Source organism: Dasypus novemcinctus, chromosome X (genome assembly GCF_030445035.2).
Source record: "Dasypus novemcinctus isolate mDasNov1 chromosome X, mDasNov1.1.hap2, whole genome shotgun sequence".
Lineage (NCBI taxonomy): Eukaryota > Metazoa > Chordata > Mammalia > Cingulata > Dasypodidae > Dasypus > Dasypus novemcinctus.
Genome location: NC_080704.1, coordinates 25,249,754 through 25,268,200, shown reverse-complemented (window position 1 = coordinate 25,268,200; position 18,447 = coordinate 25,249,754).

Genomic DNA, 18,447 nt, shown 5'->3' with positions numbered 1-18,447 from the left:
CGGGAGTACTACAATCTCTAAGGGGAGAGCAAGAATCCCTGGAGTGCAAGGGTACTGCCTAGTGAAGGAGGGTGGACCATTACACCAGGCCTTTGATATTGATGATTGTCCTGATGAACCTTTTCTTATGAAACTGAAACTTAGCCTCGTATTATATACTGCCTAAGAGTAACTTCTCGAAAGCCTCCTTGTTGCGAAAATGTGGTTTCTCTCTAAGCCAAACTCAGCATATAAATGCACTGCCATCCCCCCGGCGTGGGACATGACTCTGCCATATGTTTTGACTTCTGTCGTTTGACATAAGCCCAACTTGTATCATTCTCTTTGTGGAATAACTTACAAAACATGTCTATAGAAGCTAGGAATAAGCAGAAAGCATCATATACCTAGTAGGTCCGAATATATTCCCTTAGGGAATAGCAATCCATGTCTGCACCAGGAAGAGATATGTTTTAAATCCTTTCCTTAAGAAAATGAATTGTTATATCTTTCCAATATACTTGCAAATATTTCACTGACTGTGGAAGCTTTAGACCATCAAAAGCTGTTATTCTGCCAGTTTTATTACCAGGGTATATCTTATCAAAATTTAACCTACTTTTGTTCAAGCTAGATGCCAATGAACTAGTCATATTAGTAGCAGGCTAAAAATTTTAGTTTGCAATGGGGAACAGCTTATGTCAGCTCAAAGTAATCATTAGAGGCCAAATTTTACCACTTCCTAAAATCTGATTCAAAAATCTCTCAGAGTATTACTTCTAGGTGCCTGAAAGTTTCCCTTTGAAGTCATATTATTATAATAAAAGTTACTTAATTCATTTATAAAACATGTGCTAATCTCCTACTACATCCAGCCCACTAAGCCAGGAACTGAGATCTGAGGGTAGTGATTTATCTTTCTGACGGTCCTGCCTTTTAAGATGCTTAAAATATAGCACATGAGAGGGATATATGCTAATAATTCAAGAAAGTCAGTAACATGTAGCGACCTAACCAGGTTGTAAGTGTAAGATGAATATAGAATTAGCCAGCATCAAGGTTCTAAATTATTGTAGTCATGTCTAGTGGCTTTAAAGGTCTTCATTCATTCATTCATTCATTTTTTTCATTCACCAAATAATTATTGATCACCTACTATGTGCCAGGAATTTTGCTGTTTGTAAGACAATTTTTGAAATAAAGAAGATAGGCATGGGTCCTGCCCTCACAGAGTTTACAGTTTAGTAAGGTGATTGACATAAGAATTAACAACTGTTCTGGCTTTGACATGTCCCCAACTCCCTTACCACAGTAAACTTCCAGAAACAAATACTGACCCCTCCAACACTCATCCTAAATGACTTTTTCCTCTTCATGCCCTTACTATTAATAGTACTCCCCATTAAGTCAAGGAGGTTAGGATGATGTGGACTTTTTATTACACATAAAAAATGTATTGTATACTATAATTCTCCAGCTAGAGCCAAAGGACCCCAGGCACCAAAAAGGAGGCTCATGAAGAAGGAACAAGGCAGTTCAGAGAGTGGAAGGAGTATGGAATTTTCCACAAATTGAAAGGATGAGGTGAAGGAGAGAGGTTAACGAGCAATCATGCCAGCAAGCATCAGAAGATTTGCATGAACCTGGCTTCTCTGGGGTCACTCTCAGATCACATCCTTCTTGGGGCTTTTGGAGGCAAATTTGCCATTAGACACAGTTTTTCTGTTAAATAAGAGAAAAAGAAAAAGTCAAAATTCCTGGGAAGGGAAGGAAGTGAGAGAGGAAAGAACTGACCAGTAGTGCTATAAAATGCAAGTGATAGCCACTATAAATAGTAGCAGTAATATGAAGTGGGATAAGTCTTTGACATTCTTGGAAGTGTTTGGACATTCTGCCCACCCTTATGGGCAAGAATCCTCTTGGTTCCTTGTTAACTTTACACTTAGATTTCTCACTAGGAACAGCAACTGAGGGTGTGACTCTGGCTGTGATAATGTATGACTCAAGCACACTCTTTGGCACACACTTTGGTCTCTTATCAGATGACCTGCCTGACTTTGAAAGCTTTCTCTACTTCAGAACAATTTGCAGGATAGAGTTGAAGTGTAACCAGACCCAATTCCTTTTATCCCCAAAGGCTCCCACCCTAGCAATCTTGGAATGATCCACTGCATTGCAATTCTCACATTTCTCCTATCTATAAGACTACTTTTCATGTTCCCTTTGATGCCACTTGAAAATAGTCTCACAGTGACCTCTGGTAGAACTGAAATCCCCATATATATCTTGACCTCTTCTTGTGTCAACTCTTGCAATTCTTCCTTCAAAGACTTTTCTAAATCCCTCTTGAACAACAGAATTCTATTTTAGCCACTTAGAATTTTCATCTGAAGTACAGTTATCCTCATCATTTTTAATTAAAATTCTGATTTTGAAAATTTAGCTTGTATTAATTCTCATAGCTCGGTGTATAGCCAAGGGCTTCCTTCCACTTCTGTCAGATTTCTACTATAAAGTTTAATTGAAGAATCTGGCAAAGATATGGATAATTCAAGGGAGAGCTTAAAAATAAACTGACATGGTTTTCCCACCATTGTTGGCCACTCTCCCACTATCTACCTCAAACTTTGAACTGGAATAGAAAGTGAATTAAACCAAGGAAAAAATCACAGTAAGAGAAGGGATAAGGAGAAGGACACTCAGAATCAAATCTGGCTAAAGAAGAACCAAAACTTTCCCTCCCTTTTTCTCACCCCTCTATTCTAGCACTGTTTTACGCTGGACTTTTGCCTGCAATGTAGTATGTTGTCTTGAACAGAGCATGAGCAACGGGTTTGGACAAACTTGGACTCTAATGTCAGTTGTATGACTTTGGGCAAGTTATTTAATCTCTCTGAAACTATTTTCTCATCTATAGAAAGAAGACACTGAGGACTTCCTCATAATATTGTTGTCAGAATTAAATGAGAATAACCTATAGAAAGCATCTGTCAATGGACCATACTTAACGTAGGGTAACTCCCTTCCATTACCTTTAATCAAATGATTCAAAGAATTCTGTTAAATAGCAAGGTAACTGATTCAGCATTCTACTGAGATGCCAAATTCAAAATCTAGTAAGGCAACAGTACAAATTTTTTCTTATTTATCCAGCACATGCCTTTTCCTAGAATACCTTTTCTCTAGTGATCAAGTCAAGTGTTAATAGGCGGGCCTTAAAACAGTTGTCATCAACAGGTATCTACTGTGGTTCACTATATACTCAGCACTGTACTAATGCTACAGGGGAAGCCAAATCAATGTTAAAGATGGCATAGAGTACAATTAGGTAATAATCTAGTTGGACCAAACTTCAATTAGGCAGGCTGAGTGGTTCTCATGCCTTTTAGATAGTAGTTCTATCTATCCCACAAACATGGGAGATCTTAAGACTGATCTGGATTGCATATTAAATACGTATTTTAGAAGGATGGGTTCTAGAAATCTATATTGTGATAATGTAATCCTGATGTTCAGCCAGGTTTGAGACCCTGACTTATTTAAATGGGCTGGTAGATGAAGACTGTGGTATAAGATGCTCCTGGGTACTGTTCTCCCACAGAATCTTTGAAGAGATATCAAAAACTGGCAGAGAAATCTCCCTTAGAATTCTAGAAACCAGTTAAAGGGTTGTAGTAACTAGGCTGGTGCTGAGTCAAGAAAACACAGCCTTTGCCCTCCTCAACCAACAAAACAATGATGGACAGGTCCCATCCAGAAAAACAGGGAGTGTTTGCAGCTGCAGAGAGTATAATTCTTTCCTTCTACCCTATGGTATCTGGGTCCCCTCTCAACCTGGGGCTGTCAGAGCAGATGTCACCCAGGATCCCTTGGGACTGGGGAATGAACAATTGTGTATGTGGGGGGAGGGGGCACTTGACCACAGACCAAAGTAGATTAATTGTTATTGTGGATGCTATCTTGTATTGGCAGAAGAACTCAAAATGTTGATATAAAGATATTGGTTGCCAGGGGTTCAGAAGGCAGAGAGGGAAATGAACGAGAGGAACAGGGCATATTTAGGGCAGTGAGATTCTTGCATACTGGTCATTCTCTTGGATAGATCATATGTTAGGTCACAAAATAAGTCTTAACTTAGAAATAATGAAATCATACTATATATCTTCTCTGACCACAAGTCAATGAATGTAGAATCATCAATAGAGGAAGAAGTGGAAAATTCACAAATATTTGGATATTATACAACACACCCTTAAATAACCAATAGATCAAAGAATAAATCATAAGAATAATAGGAAATATCTTAAGGCAAATGAAAATGAAAACACAGCACACCAAAATGTATGGGATGGGGCAAAGACAGTGCTGAGAAGGAAATTTATAGCTCTAAATGCCTACATTAAAAAAGAAGAAAGATCTCAAATCAGAGACATAACTTCACACCTACAGGATCTAGAAAAAGAAGAGGAAAGTAAATACAAAGAGAGTGGAAGGAAAGAAATAACAAAGATTAGAGCAGAGATAAATGAAATAGAGAATAAAAAAATATAGAGAGAATTAAAAGGTCAATAAAATTGACAAGCCTTTAGCTAGAGTGACAAAGAGAAAAGAGTATTCAAATGACTAAAATCAGAAAAAGGGGGCACATTACTACTAATCCCACAAAATAAATAGATTGTAAGAGTATACTACCAATAACTGTATGTCAAAAAATTAGATAACCTAGATGAAATGGACAAATTCCTTAGAAAAACACCAACTACTAAGCTGACTCAAAAAGAAATAAAAGGTCTCAACAGACCAATAACAAGTAAATATTCTGAATCAGTAATCAAAAACCTCCCAATAAAGAAAAGTCCAGGACCAAAGGACTTCACTGGTGAATTTTATCACTCCTTTGGAGAAAGTTTAAAGCCAATCCTGCATAAAGTCTTCCAGAAATTTGAAGAGGAGGAAAGACTTTATACCTCATTCTGTGAGGCCAGCATCATCCTACTACCAAAGTCAGATAAAGATACTAAAAGAAAATAAAATCAGACAAATAACCCTTATGAATACAGATGCAAAAATCTGAAACAAAACTCTACCAAACTAATTACAACAACCCAGTAGAAGAACTATCCACCAGGATCAAGTGAGATTTATCCCGTGTATGCGAGCGTGGTTCAACACAAGAAAATCAGTTAATGTAATATACCACATTTATAAACTGAAGGGGGAAAAATGACATAATCATCTCAATTGATACAAAAAAAGACATGGGACAAAATCCAGCACCAATTTTTTATTTAAAAAAAAACACTTAGAAAACTATGAATAGAAGAAAATGTCCTCAATTTGAAAAAGGATATATATGAAAACCCCACAGCTAATATATTCAATGTTTAAAGACTGAAAGCTTGCCCTCTAAGATCAGGAAAAAGACAGGGATGCCCGCTGTTATTTCCGTTATTCAACATGATACTGGAAGTTCTAGCCAGAAAATTAGGCAAGAAATAGAAAGAAAAGGGATCCAAATTGGAAAAGAAGTAAAACATTCCAGGCTATTGTAGGAACGATGACATAGACTAGGTAAGCAGGGCTCAATTCTCTCACAAAAACAATGGAGAAAAGCCAAAAGTTGTCAAAAGGACTTGCTTGGGGGATCAGCAGACCAGGACACTGCAGCACAACTCCCAGGAGTGAGAGGGACAGAAAGACGAAGAGCCCAAAACAACAAACATGAGTTACCAAACCCCCAAGGCAGCAGGGAAGGGCTCCCCTCCTCCACCCCCAAGATATTACCCTTGCTTCGATTGAAAGGGGAGCAGACATCCTCCTCCATGTCAGCTGTTACAAGGGAAAAGGGAAGGGGAGTCAGAATTTGCTTCAGTGAATTCTGCCAGCAGAGCCTTCTGTTCCTGTCTAGCCAGACCAAAACACAGGAAAACAGAGATTTCATCTCTGTGGAAAGGTGCACTGATGAACACCATTTGCTGGCCTGTCTGGAAATTGCATGGACAATAACTGCTTTGAGTTTTCTCTGTATCCTAACTCCTGGGAGAAAATTTACGCCCCACTAGTAAGTCCCTGGCCCAATTTTAATAACTTAAGCTGGGCAATTTTAAAGACTTAGAATAAGTTGAAACAAATATCAAAGAAGAGCTGTGAAAAAAACAATAGGCAACTTCCTAAGTTGAATATAGACTTGCCATGAGGCCTGGCAATACCATTACTATGTACATACCCAGAAGAACTGAGAGCAGTGACATGAATAGACATCAACACACTAATATTCATAGCAGCATTATTCATGTTTGCCAAAAGGGGGAAACAACCCAGGTGTCCATCAACTGATGAATGGATAAACAAATTGTGGTGTCTACACATGATGTAATGTTATGCAGCAGTAAGAAGAAATGAAGTCATGAAGCATATGACAACATGGGTGAACCTGGAGGACATTATGCTGAGTGAAGCAAGCCAGACACAAAAGGACAAATACTGTATGATTGCACTATTATGAACTAAATATATTATGTAAACTCATCTAATTAATAATCAGAATATAGGTCACCAGAAAATAGAATGAGGGTAGAGAATGGTTAACCAGTGCAGAATTGGTTAAAAGGTTTTTTGTAAATCTTTGGAAATGAATGGAAATGGTGAGAGCACATCAAGGTGCTTATGACTAGCAGAACTATGACATGGTATGACTGGTTGAAAAGGAAAGTCTAAGGACATGTACATTACTAGAAGGAAAGCTAAATGTAACATGGGACTGTATAACATAATAAAATCTGATACAAAATATGAGTATGGGTGATATTGCATATATAAGGCTGTTTTTACAAAATATAAATACCAATATACTAGAGAAGGAAACAGAATAACAGCTATGTACTGTAGAGGAAGCATAGAGAGATTGAGAAGTGATGAGGTTGGTTTGTTTGTTTGGTTTTTGGGTTTTGGTATTATTATCATTATTATTACTAGAATAACGAAATTGCTCTAAAAATGATTGAAGTGATGAATGTACAATTATGTGATTAGACGAAATACCAGTGATTGTATTTACACTTTGGATGGATTTATACTTTATTAATACGAATCAATAAAATTGATTCGTATTAATAAAATTACCTATCTGCAGATGCCACTATCCTGTAAGTAGAAAATCCTAGAAAACTACAGCGAAGTTACTAGAGCTGATAAACAAATTCAGCAAAGTGCAGGATATGAGATCAGTAAACAAAAATCAGTAGTGTCTCTATACAGTAGTAATGAACAATCTGAGGAGGAATCAAGAAAAAAATTCATTTACAATGGAAACTAATAGAATCAAATATCTAGGAATAAATTTAACCAAGGATGTAAATTACTTATAGAGAGCAATTACAAAACATTGTTAAAAGAAATCAAAGAAGACCTAAGTAAATGGAAGGAGATTCCTTGTTCTTGGATTGGAAAACTAACTATTGTTAAAATGTCAGTTCTACCCACAATGATTTACAGATTCCATGCAAACCCAATCAAAATTTCAATAGCTGTTTTTGCAGAAATGGAAAAACCAGTCATCAAATTTATATGGAAGGGAAGGGGCCCTGAATAGCCAAAACATCTTTAAAAAGAACAAAGTTGGAAGATTCATACTTCCTAATTTTAAAACATACTACAAAGGCACATTAATTAAAACAGCATGGTATTTTCACAAGGACAGATACATAGACCAGTGGAATTGAATTGAACTTTCAGAAATAAGCCCACTCTTCTCTGGCCAATTGATTTTTGACAAGAGTGCCAAGTCCAATCAATGGGGAAAGAATAGTCTCTTCAACCAATGGCACTGTTAAAACTGGATATCCATATGTAAAAGAATGAAGGTGGACCCCTTCCACACACCATATCCAAAAATTAACCAAAAATGGATCAAAGACCTATATATACAAACCAAAACTATAAAACTCCTGGAAGAAAAGACAGGGAAGTATCTTCAGGATCTTGTGTTAGGCAGTGAGTTTTTAGACTTTACATCAAAAGAATGAGCAACAAAGGGAAAAACAGATAAATTGGACATCATCAAAATTAAAACATTTGTACATCAAAGAATTTCATCATGAAAGTAGAAAGACAACCTACATGAAGGGAGAAAATATTTGGAATCCACATATCCAATAAGGGTTTAATACCCATTATATAAAAAGGAAATCCCACAACACAACAAAAAGACAAACAACCCAATAAAAAATGGGCAAAAGACTTCAACAGACATTTCTACAAAGAAGATATATAAATGATCTGTAAGCACATGAAAAGATGCTCAACATCATTAGCCATTGGGGAAATACAAATCAAAAGCACAATGAGATACCATATCACTCACAAGAATGGCTACTATTAAAAAAAAATAAAGAGACCCACAGGTTTTATGGTCATGGCAGATGGAGTTCACTGCCATGTCAATTGGCCCTTCTCTGGAGTTGGTGTTTCTGCATGATGGAGCTGGACTCAGATGTGATCTCTTTTCACAAACCTTCCCTGTTACTTTACTGGAATTGTAGTTGGTGCTGGGGTTTAAGATATATCTAGGGTGTTTCAACAATGGCAATGGAGGGATACTGGTATGGGATACCAATGACAGGTGATATATGGCTGACAGGGAGCTGTACAGAACATATGTCCAGGGTGCATGGTAATGTTTGGATATAGTCATAGTGGCAACAATTAAAAACCACAGCAGGGGGGGTACTGGGTTCCTGGCCAGTGGTGCTCTGTCGTGGTCCCTAGGGGAGCAGCGACAGTCTCCCAGGTACAGTGGCGGGGACCGGGAGGGAGTGAGGGTTCAACAGTGAGCCCCTGATGCTAATGACTATGCTTGTGAGCTGATAAACCTAAAATAAGAACAAGGCCTAGAGCAACATTGTGCCTGGGAATTTCCTCCTGTCAGCCTTCATGTTACTCAAATGTGGCCAGTCTCGAAGCCAAACTCAGCATGTAAATGCAATGCCTTCCCCCCAGCGTGGGACATGACACCCGGGGATGAGCCTCCCTGGCAACGAGGGACCACTATCAACTACCAACTGATGATGCAACTGGAAAATGACCTTATATGGAAGGTTCAATGAGGATCAGCAGAATATCCATGTCTACATAAAATACCATGACTTTAAAATGCTGTTTGACCTAAAGTAAGGGGGAAATGGAAAGGAGAAATGAGTTTATAAGGCTACGAGTTTCTAAAAAAGAGTCTGGAGGCTGGCAGAAGGATTGCCCTCATGCACAACTGAGCAGAGTCAGAGAGACAGATAAAGCAGATACAACCCCCAGATATTGGTTCCTTTGAGGGCTAAAGAGACCCATGGGAGTTATGGTCATGGCCGATGGGGTTAACTACCAGGGCAGATGGCCCCTCTTTGGAAATGGTGTTTATGTGTGATGAATCTGGACTCAAATGGGATCTCCCTTCATAAGACTTTCATGCTAATGTGCTGGAGGTGCAGTTAATGTTGGGGTTTAAGATATATTTAGGGGATTTGAATCTCTGGACTGACAATGTGATAGCCAGGTCCTGAGCCTCAACAGACTCCAGCACCTACAATCTGATCTATTGGACTTACCACACTCAGCTAAGATGGAGTTGAAGAAGGACAACCACCACACCATGGAGCCTAGAGTGATTACAACTGAAAATGGGAGGATTGCATCCAGCATCCATGTGGAATCTGAGCCTCCTCTTGACATAGAGGTGCAATGGACACAACCAATCCAATGTCCACATAGAAGAGGTGGCATTGGATTGGGAAAAGTGGACATGGTGGACGATGGGTATGGGGAAAGGCAGGAAGAGATGAGAGGTGGAGGCATCTTTGGGCATGGAGCTGCCCTGGATGGTGCTTCAGAGGTAATCACCGGACATTGTAAATCCTCACAGGGCCCACTGGATGGAATGGAGGAGAGTATGGGCCATGATGTGAACCATTGTCTATGAGGTGCAGAGGTGCCCAAAGATGTACTTACCAAATCCAATGGATGTCTCATGATGATGGGAACGAGTGTTGTTGGGAGGGGAGAGGGGGGGTGGGGGGGTGGGGTTGAATGGGACCTCACATATATATTTTTAATGTAATATTATTACAAAGTCAATTAAAAAAAAAAGATATATCTAGGGGATCTGAATCTCTGGATTGACAATATGATAGCCAGGCCCTGAGCCTCAACAGACTTCAGCTCCTACACTCTGGTTTATTGGACTTACTCCACTCAGCTAACATGGACTTACTCCACTCAGCTAACATGGAGTACCACACCATGGAGCCTAGAGCGCCTACAACTGAAAGCATCCAGAATTGCATCCAGTGTCCATGTGGAATCTAAGCCCCCTCTTGACATAGATGTGGAATGGACACAACCAAGCCAAGGTCCACAGGAAGGAGGAATACAGTAAGGATTAGAGTGGACTTAATGATATTCTATTCATGAACTATTGTGGCTAGTAATCGAGAAAATGTGGCATTGGTGTGGAAAAAGTGGCAATGATGGCTGCTGGGTGCGGGGAATGGGAGGAGGAGATGAGATGTGGAGGCATTTTTGGGGCTTGGAGTTGTCCTGGGTGGTGCTGCAGTGACAATTACCGGACATTGTACGTCCTCCCATGGCCCACTGGATGGAACGTGGGAGAGTCTGGGCTATGGTGTGGACCATTGGCCATGGGGTGCAGTGATGCTCAGAGATGTACTCACCAAATGCAATGGATGTGTCATGATGATGGGGGAGAGTGTTACTGTGGGGGGAGTGCTGGAGTGGGGGCGGTGGGGGTGAATGGGGACTTCATATTTTTTGAATGTAATATTTTTTTAAAAATGAATTTTTAAAAAAGTCCATTCAGCCTTCAAAAAAAAAAAAAGGAACCGAAAATAACAAATGTTAAACATGATTTGAAGAAATAGAAACACTCGTACATTGTTGGTGGGAATGTAAAATGATGCATCCACTATGGAAAACAGTTTAGCAGTTTCTTAGAAAGTATAGAATTACCATATGACCTAACAATACCATTTCTAGGTATATATCCAAAATAATTGAAAGCGGGGACTTGAATAGATATTTGCATACCGATATTCATAGTAGCATTTTCACAGTTGCCAAAAATAGAAGCAACCCAAGTGTCCATTAATAGATTAATGGATAAATGAAAGGTGGTATATCCATATAATGGAGTATTATTTAGCCATGAAAAGAATGAAGTTCTGATCGGTGCGATAATATGGATGAAACTTGAAGATAACATGTTGAGTGAAATAAGCCAGATACAAAAGGACAAATACCACTATCACTGATGAAATAATTGAGTAAACAAATTCATAGAGTCGGAAACTAGAATGCAAGTTACCAGGGGCCCAGGGTGGGCATAGAGAATGGGGAGTTAATGTTTAATTGGTACAAAGTGTCTGGGAAGATGGAAAAGTTTTGGTGATGGATGGTGGTGGTGATAGTACAACATTGTGAATGTAATTAATACCATTAAATTATTTTTTTAATGTAGTTAAAAGCAGAAATTTTAGATTGTATATGTTACTAGAATTAAAACTTTAAGAAAATAGGTCTGTACAACACAAATGGTGAACCCAAATGTAAACTATGGACTATAGTTAATAGTATAATTACAATAATATTGTTTCATCAATTGTTACAAGGTACCACACTAATGCAAAATGTTAAAGTTGGGGAAATTCTGTGTGTGAGGGGATGGGGGTGATATATGGGAACTCTATATTTTCTGCATGATTTTCCTGCAAACCCACAGCTTCTATAATACAAAATAAATTAAAAATATGCCTCATTACTGCACAGCTTTATTCATAAGTCAAGTCATATCCAATTATGACAAAAAGGCCAGAGTGATATGCTTAACTGAACATTAATAAATATGTTCATTTCCCAACATCACTGTTTTCTGGGGTTTCCTCTGTATATGAATTAACTTTTTGAGTATATATTCTTCGAATCTGAAGACATGTGACCTGATGCAAATTATTATAAATAAAGTGCAAATAAATGCAGTCGAATCTTTGCAGAAATCTCTCAATGGAAGAACTAAATTTATAAATGAAAGAATAATACTCCAGTAACAAGAACAAATGATATGTTAGTAAATATATTAATGTAACATGTACCAAAACCTTCAGACAGTTTCCCATCCAATGCAATTCTCCCAAGTTCCCCAAACCTTCTTCTAGGATGGGTGGATCCCATCTAATACATAATGTGCTGAAAAACAAAGTATTGCAATCAGATATTGCGCTGCATTCTGGTAATGTTGCATGGGTTATTTTAACCAGGGAAGCTGAAAGTATTCAAGATAGGAAATTTTTTTAGAAAATACTGAGTACATTAGTAGAAATCACACTTTTTATTTAAAACTATTTCTAAACCATAAAACTACTTAAATTTTGGCGCCATAAAAACCCTACAAGCTTCATTTATTCATTTACTGATGTCATTCAGCCAACATTTATTGGTTGCATATTATTTTCTATGCACTGGCTATTACAGATGATCTAGGTGCCCTCATTCACCCTAACCTTAGCTCTTGCCAGGTCCTTACACACCAATGACTTTCTTCTGCAAGCACCTGGCTGTCCACAGGAGGGCATTCTCGGGCTAAACTAGAGCCTAGGGTAGGTCTGAATACCAGGAGCTAATTCCCCCAGTAGCAGCCCTCATTCAATGAAGGATGGGAATTGGTGGACAAATACCCCACCTTCCTCATTCTTGGGTGGGAGAAGTTTAAGAGAGTTTCGTACAGTTTCCCAGAGGTTCCCAGTGCGAATGAGGCCAAGTACCCACAACAGTAACCTGCACATTCACACATTCTGCATTTTCTTCCTTCCCTTCTCTTTCTCACTTCCCATTCCCTCATAGAGCTTCTGGAAATCACTTCCCAAATAGCCTACTTGCATTTAAAGCTTTGTCTGGGGGTCTGCTTCCTGGAAAGCCCAGACTAGAATATTGTATACAGGCCAGTGAAAAAGACAAAGAGTCATGCTCTTGAGAGGCTGAAATACAATTTGAGAGACAGATCTAAACAAGCTGATAAGTGCTTATAGTAATATAAAATATAGCTAGACAGCAGAGTAGGAGTGACTCTCCATGGTTAAGGAAGGCCTCACAGATGAGGTAAACATTTTAGTTGTGAGAAATGATGAGAAGTTGTTTGATATCTACATAAAGAAAAGAAAGGGGATGTCAGACAGTTTAAGTAGCATGTGCAAAGTGTGGCTACCTACCACTATCTCCTACCCCTGCCACCTCTTACACACACACGTGCAAAACCCTTGAAATATTTTACATACTTGGACTGCAGAGCATTCTGGGAAGAAGTAAACATGATGAAAGTATAAAAGGCTTGGTAGCTAATCTCTCAAGGTGGTTCCCATGGTGAATTGAACTGTATACCCCAATCTTGGTCTGCATTCTGGTGGGTGTGGACCCCTTATAAATAATATCTCTTCAAGATATTATTTCAGTTAATGTGTGACCCAACTGAATCAGGTTGGGTTTTATTCTGGATTATTGGAATCCTTTATAATCAGATATACCCAGGAGCTAGGGGGAGCAGCCAGAAGCTGGAAGTCAACAGAACCCAGAAGAGACAGGAGAAGATGCTGCCATGTGTGTTGCCATGTGACAGAAAAGCAAGGACGAAGGATCACTAGCAGCCAGCCCCACAATATCACAGTCTTCTGGGAGAAAGTATCACTTTGCTTGTAGCAGTTTGATATTATTTATGAATTCCAACAAAGAAAGATTTTGTTTGTAAACTACTCTGTTCCTCTGGGTGCAAGCCCCTTTGATTGTATTAGATTCAACTGAGATGTTTTTGATTAAATTATGTTAATAATTTGATTCAACCATATGTAACTCAGTTTAAGTTCCCATCCCTGTGGTGGGTTACATAAAGAGACACTTACTCAAGACACATAGAAGAAGATAACATAGGAAGAGAGAGCTTCATAGATGTCAGAGTAGAGTACTTTGTCATGAAACAGAAGAGAAAACTTTGATCCTGTAGCCCTGGGAAGAGAGATAAGCCCTATGCCAGCCTGTAGCTGAGAAAGAGGAAAGCTGAACCCTCACAGAGACTGGTACCATCTTGCTTCAAATTGTGACAACTGACTGCTGAGAAACTAGCCTTAAGTTGGTCTCTTTAGGGCCTTGTAACTGTAAGCATTTACCCCAAATAAATACCCTTTATAAAAGCCAACAGATTTCTAGTACTTTGCATCAGCACCCCTTTGGCTGACTAATACATTGATAAAGCCTCAATTTTTAATCTCTCCTAGCCTTAAAACTGTGAACCCATAAATTCCCATTGTTTAAGCCAGTCCATTGCAGGGTATTTGCTTTAACAGCCAGGAAATAAGCCCACTAGGCAGAAATTCTGGATTCAGTGTTGAAACTTGAGAGGTTAGAAAGGACAAAGTGGGCATGGCTACCATAATGTACAGAATAGTCTGCCTGGCAGAGACCTGTTGCATTGGCTAGTTGATCACGGGATATCTAAAAATGAAATAGATGGGGAGCCTACTAAATTTTCACTTGATCTGTATAAGCAGAGGAGTTCTAGGTCAAATGAACAAAGTTTACCTTGGATCACAAAAAGAGTCATGGCCCCTCAATCAGTTCCCACACTTGAGACAGTTTACAGACCCACAATTCCTTGAATGGAGGGAAGGCCAGGTCCCCTTGGAGAAGGACCCTGCTACACTGCCAAAAATTTATATTGTTAATCTTTCTCTCAGCCTTCCCCAAAGGGACCTATAGCTTTTTACCAGAGTGAATGTGCATTGGGGAAAAGGAAATAATCAGACATTTTTCAGGAATTACTAGACATTGGCTCTGAACTAACACTAATTCCAGGAGACCCAAAATATCACTGAGGTCCTCAGTCAGAGAAGGGGCTTATGGAGGTCAGGTAATCAATGTAGCTTTTTCTTTGAACCCATTATGTGGTTATTTCCCCAGTTTGGGAATGCATAATTAGAGTAGATATGCTCAGCAACTAGAATAATCCCCATGTTGGCTCCCTAATACGTGGAGTGAGCGCTATTATGGTAGGACAGGCCAAGAGGAAGCCATTAGAACAGCCTCTATCAAGCAAAATAGTAAATCAAAAGCAGTGCCTCATTCCTAGAAGGAATGCAGAGATTAGTGCCATCATTAAGAACTTGAAGGAGGCAGCAGTGGTGATTCCAACCACATCCCCATTCAATTCTCTAATTTGACCTTTTCAGAAAAAAGTTGGATCCTGGAAGATAATAGTGGGTTATCATAAACTTAGCCAGGTAGTGACTCCAATTGCAGCTGCCGCTTCAGATGTGGTATCATTGCTTGAGCAGATCAACACATCTTCTGGTACCTGGTATGCATCTATTGATTTGACAAATGCTTTTTTGTTGATAACTGTTAGTTTTTTGGTAGTAAAGACCACCAAAACCAGTCTGCTTTCACCTGGCAAGGTCATCAATACACCTTCACCTGAGGGGTATACCAGTTGTATTTCATAATCTAGTCCACAGGGAACTTGATTGCTTTTCTCTTCCACAAAACATCACCTGGTCCATTATATTGAGGATATCATGTTGAGTGGACCTACTACGCAAGAAGTAGCAACTACTCTAGATGTATTGATAAGGCACTTGTGTGTCAGAGTGTAGGAGGTAAATCCAATAATTCAAAGGCTTTGCATGTCAGTGAAATTTCTAGGCGTCCAGTGGTATGGGGCACATGGAGCTATCCCTTCTAAGATAAAGGATAGTCTGTTGCATCTGACCATCCTACAACCAAAAGAGAGGCACAATGCCTAGTTGGCCTCTTTGATTTTGATGACAACATAGTCATTTGGGTGTGCTACTCTGGCCCATTTTCCACAAGACCTGAAAAGCTGCTAGTTTTGAATGGGGTCTAGAACAAGAAGCAGCTCAGCAACAGGTCCAGGCTGTGCAATAAACTGCTCTGCCACTTGGGTCATATGATTCAGCAGATCCAATGGTGCTGGAAGTTTCAGTAGCAAATACAGATTCTATCTGGAGCCTTTGGCTGGCTCCTTTTAGGAGAATCACAGTGCAGATCCTTAGGATTTTGGAGAAAATTCCACCATCGTCTGCAAATAACTACTCTCCTTTGGAGACTTTTGGCTTGCTGCCAGGCCTTGGTAGAGACTTAACGTTTAGCCATGTGCCACCAAGTTACCATGAGACCTGAGTTGCCTATCATGAACTGGGTGTTGGCTGACCCACCAAGCCATAAAGTTGAGAATGCCCATCAGCACTCCATCATAAAGTGGAAGTGGTGTACATGAGACAGGACTCAAGCAGGCTCTAAAGGCATAAGTTATACAAGGAAGTGGCACAAATGCCAAAGGCCCCCACTCCTGCCACATTACCTTCTCTTCGCCAGCTCAGCTATGGCCTGTTGGGGTGTTCCCAACAATCAATTGACTGAAGAAGAGAGAATTTATAGACAGCTCTGTACTATATACAGGCATTACCAGAAAGTGGATAGTTGGAACATTATAGTCCCTGTCTGGGAAATCCCTGAAGGACAGTGGTGAAGGGAAATCTTCCCAGTGGGCAGAGCTTTGAGCAATGTACCTACTTTTGCTTGGACAGAGAAATGGCCAGACATGCATTTATATACTGATTAATGGGTTATAGCCAATTTGGTTTGGCTGGATGAATAGACCTTTCAGAATGAAAAAAAACCATGAAAATATTTGTGTCCCACATGAATGCTCATCAGAGGATGACCTTAGCAGAAGAGGATTTTAATAATCAAGTGGATAAGATGATTCGTTCTGTAGATATCAGGAGGCTTCTTTCCCCAACCACTCCTTCCCAATGGGCTCATAAAGTGGTCATGGTGGTAGGGATGGAGGTTATGCCTCAGCTCAGCAACATGGATTCCACTCACCAAGGCCGACCTTGGTATAGTCACTGATCAGTGCCCAATCTGCCAAGCAGCAGAGACCAACATTCAGTCCCTGATATTGCCCGATTCCCTGAGGTCATCAACCTGCTACCTGGTGGCAAGTTGATTACATTGGACCACTTCCATCATGGAAGGGGCAGCGTTTTGTTCTAACTGAAATAGAGACATATTCTAGATAAATTTACCAACTGTGCATTCAGTGCTTCTGCCAAAACTACCATCTGTGGACTAACAGAATGCCTTATCTACCACCATGGTATTCCATACAACACTGCTTCTGATCAAGGAACCCACATCATGGCAAGCAAATTGTGGGATGGGCACATGGTCATGGAATTCACTGGTCTTCCCATGTTTCCCATCATTCTGATGCAGCTGGATTGACAGTACAGTGGAATGCCCTGCAGGGCTGGGGCAATGTTTTCCATGAGACTGTGTATGCTCTAAAACAGTGTCCACTCTATGGTGCTGTTTCTACCATAGTCAGGATTCATGGGCCCAGGAATCAAGGATGGAGATAGGAGTGGCACCACTCACTATTACCCCTAGTAATTCACTAGGAAAACTTTTGCTTCCTGTCCCCATGACTTTAAGCTCTGCTGGTCTACAGGTCTTAGTTCCAAAAGGAGGAGTGTTTCCCCCATGAGACACAGCAATGGTTCCATTGAACTAGAAGTTAAGACTGTCTACTGGCCAAAAACTTTGGTCTCCTCATGCCTCTGAATCAAAAGGAGAATAAAGGAATTACTGTATTGGCTGGGGTTATTGATCCTATCAATGGGAAATAGAACTGCTACTCTACAATGGAGGTAAGGAAGAGTTTGTCTGTAATATAGGCGAGTCCTTAGGCCTTATTACGAAGCCCTGTGATTAAAGCCAGTGGAAAACTGCAACAACTTAATTGAGGCTGGACTACTAATGGCCCAGAAACTTAATAAAGATTTTCCCACTAGGCAAAGAACCACAGGCAGCTGAGGTGCTTAGTGAGAGTAATTGGAATATGGATGCATAGTGGAAGAAGGTAGTTATGTATATAAGCTATGAGCACATGACCAGTTACAGAAAATGGGACTGTAATGGTTATGAATGTTTCTTCCCTCTTTTGTTATGAATATGTTTTTATATATACATAAATAAAATCTCTTTGTTTTCTTTATATTATCCCCTTATCATATAGCATAAGTTATATTAACTTTATGTCATAGTAATTAAGTTACAGGATATCAAGTTTAAGAGTGACTATTGCCCAAAGACTAGTACCTCCTTTTGAGGAAAGAGTTATTGTATTTCTGATTAGGTGAAAATGTGACTGTTGCTTTTATTTAGAGATTAAGTATGGTTTAAGGAGATATGTATGAGTGCCAAATTGACAAGGGTTGGAACGTGATGACCAAGTTCATGTGTCAACTTGGCTACATTATAGCATCCAGTTGTTTGGTCAAGTAAACACTGGCCTGATTGTTAGTGTGAAGATACTGCCCTTTCTTAATCCTTTATAGG